Here is a 3845-nt window from a genome sequence, read left to right on the forward strand (position 1 = left end):
TTTTGGGCTACGCTCGCGCTCTCAGAACCTATAAAAAATTTGGAAGTAACAGTCCATTAAGACGAAAATTTTTAAAAACACCCACAAATCAACTGTTTTTAGTACTAATTTACCGAAATATGTTATACCTGTCAACCTTTTAAATACGAAAGTAAAAAATTCGAAAAAAAGCTCCTAAAAATATGGGCAATTTAAAGTTACAAATGAAAAATGAGAAGGACCATTATATGAGGAATATACAATAACTTGAACCGACACAGACATCTTTAATCATATAATCGTCGTAGTTACAACACATATTTTTGCCAAATTTCAAAGCTCAACATAAAAGACGAAAAAACTGAAAAACGTTTAACTTATCTGCATAACAATGAAAATGTTCTGAAAAATTATAATCTATGGGTTATAATGAGACACGAAACAAAAAAACACCAGACCACCAAAGATGCTATTGGCACGTGTTTAATTCCAATTCCATTTTCTTCCTTTTTATTTGGCCAAAAGATTCGTCGTTGGCACACAATTGTTTCCTATTTATCATATTTGCTTTTCAAAGGAAAGGCTAAACTTATTTCCAACACATTCCTTAAAAATATCACCGGATGTTGGCTGTGTGGAATATTAATTTCTTATGGCCATTTATAAAGATTTTCTTAATTCCGACTTCTTTAAAATGTCATTGAAATCATATTTCCATTAATTTATGCAAAGCAATTAGCTAAAAGGGTTCCGAATCCACTTCCAACACCGTTTGTTGGTGTTCCTTAATAAATAAAGTTTTTCTTTCTCGTTCACCCTTTACGGCTTCTGGATATACTTAGGTCACATTTTGCTTTCGAACTTATAAAAATGTCAACATTAATTTAAATAAATTAAGGCCAAGAAAACGCAAGACTGCTACAACACGCACAAATCTATGGTGGTGGTGTAAAAAATCCTTTTAAGGAGGGGGGTGTGTTGTTTCATGCTGGGCAAAAACTTGTGGTAGTCTAAATTGAGACTGAAAAAATATCGTGACTTGCCCTGTGTGATGGGTGGAGTGCCCGATATGTAACTCTCATTTGAAAAACAATGTTTCTGAATGGTTTTTATACACGACATCATAAGTGTATTTTATGGGACGATAGATAAGATAATAATTGCAATAAAATTTTGAAATTAATTATTTAAATTTAGAATAAAATTAGTTAGAAAATGTGTTATGTTCCGCCTGGTGAAAATTAATATACTCCGGTCAAATATAAATGGAAATATTTAACGTGTTTGATACCTACACCTAAAAACGGCATAAAGTTCAACCTTGTCCAACCTGTTATATACTTCATCCCTAATAATCTCTAAGAGCCTGATATGCAAAACATTTTCTTACAAACCCTTGATTTTTTGCAAGACGTCTTTAACAATGTCCTTACAATTCCACGAGATTAGGCGTTAGATCATATTTATCGCAAGCCATATTTTTTTTATCTTTTTATTTAATTTATTTACACAATTATTATTATTATTATTATTATTATTATTATTATTCTTATTATTATTATTATTATTATTATTATTATTATTATTATTATTATTATTATTATTATTATTATTATTGTTATTATTATTATTATTATTATTATTATTATTATTATTATTATTATTATTATTATTATTATTATTATTATTATTATTATTATTATTATTATTATTATTATTATTATTATTATTATTATTATTATTATTATTATTATTATTATTATTATTATTATTATCATTATTTTATTTTATTTATTTATTTATTTATTTATTTTTTTTTTTGAAAAAAATTTGTCATATTTGTGTCAGCAGGTACTTCTTAATATTCTTAATAAACATCTACGAATTTTGTTCAGGGCATCCTCAAATATTATTTTCCGAAATCCACTATTTCTGGTAAGGATGTCCTTCAATATATCCTTAAAAAATAACATTTCTGTTCAAAACCTCCTTCAAAATTATCTTTACAATTTACATCTTTAAAACGTCACCACTTTTGGTTAGGACGCTCCTTTAAACTCTTAGTTAAGAGGTACTTCAAAATATTTTTAAATCACGATTTTTGGCCGGGAGAATCTTTAAAATACTTTTAAACAAGTAAAAAAGCTGTAAGTTCGGCCGGGCCGAACTTTGAATACCCTCCACCATTTAGTACAAATTTAACAATATTCCAAAAGATAAAATCCGTTAAAAATTCTGTTAAAGTCTTAAAAATACCGAATGTAGCCGTATAATAGGGTCTATACGACGACGTTGACCTGCATAGGCAACTTTTGTCACAAGCTATTACAATATTCAAATGCGAAACTTGAAAGAAAAAAATTTGTTTATAATGTAGCTAAAATCATCAAAATACCGAATATAGGGAGGTACCGTGGTGGTTATAAAACGGAGATCTGCACAGACAATGTTCTGTCAAAGGCTGTAATGTCCATTACCAACTTCAAATGCGAAATTTGAAACAATTCCGGTAACTAATGTCGCTAAAATTATTAAAATACCGAATATCGGGGGGTACTGTTATATGGGAGCTATACGAAGACATGGACCTGCACAGATAATTTTCTGTCATAGGCTTTAGTATCCATTACGAACTTCAAATACCAAATTTGAAATAGTTCCCGACCGGCACAGACAATTTTCTGTCATAGCCTATATTATTCATTACGAACTTCAAATACTAAATTTGAAACAATTTCTGTAAAAAATGTCGCTAGAATCATCAAAATACCGCATATCGGGAGATACCGTTATATGGGGGCTATACGAAGACGTGGACCTACATGGCCCATTTTCAATACCAAAATTCCTGCAGATATAGTACACACTTGAGTAAAATTGTATCAACCTACTTCATTTCGTTCGGAAGCTAGAGTGATTTCCACAGACGGATAGACGGACGGACATTGATAAATCGACATAGAATTTTATGCTGATCACGAATATATATACTTGGTGGGGTCTAAAATGTATATTTCGAGGTGTTACAAACGGATACTATGGTGAAGGGTATAACAACAATGATTTTGGACAAAAACCCTCAAAAAATGAAGTCCTTATAAAGCGATATTTCTGGTAAGGAGGTCCTTCAATATATTCTTAAAAAATAAGATTTCTTTTCAAACGTCCTTCAAAATGATCTTTACAATTTACATCTTTAAAACGTCACCAGTTTTGGTCAGGACGTCACCACTTTTGGTCCTTAAATCTTCGCCACTTTGCGTTAAGAGGTACTTCAAAATATATTTTTAAATCACGAAAATACTTTTAAAAAAAATTTAAGGCCACGATATCCTTCAATACGAACCTAAAACCCCCAATATATTTTCATCTTAAAGAATTTATGATTTTTGTCAGGAGGTTCTTCGAAACATTAGTAAAAATCGACGAGCTTTACTTAGGATATTTTTAAAAATTATTATTTGAAATTCACCATATTTAATGAAAAGTTCCCTTAATATATATCTATAAAAGAGGAAAATGTATGTATGTATGTTTATTTGTAATTGATGGGCAGGAAATCTGCTGCACAGATTTTCCTGAAAATTTCCAAGTATATTTAAATTTAATGAAATTTCAAATTTAAATTTTTGAAATTTCACTTTTCCCAAAAATTTAGATTTAATATGCACATATCTATTGATCGATTACAGATACAGTCTCCAAAATCCGAATGCGTAACGGAATTCGGAACAAAAATTTGCCAAATCGGTTCAGATTTGGATATAGCTCCCATGTATATTTCCGGCCGAATTCATGTATTTGATGGATTAAAAAGGCTGTGTTCGCCAGAGAAATGAAATTTGGAATGTGTAATGAGATTTGCC

Source organism: Musca domestica, unplaced genomic scaffold, assembly GCF_030504385.1.
Source record: "Musca domestica strain aabys unplaced genomic scaffold, Musca_domestica.polishedcontigs.V.1.1 123, whole genome shotgun sequence".
Taxonomy (NCBI): domain Eukaryota; kingdom Metazoa; phylum Arthropoda; class Insecta; order Diptera; family Muscidae; genus Musca; species Musca domestica.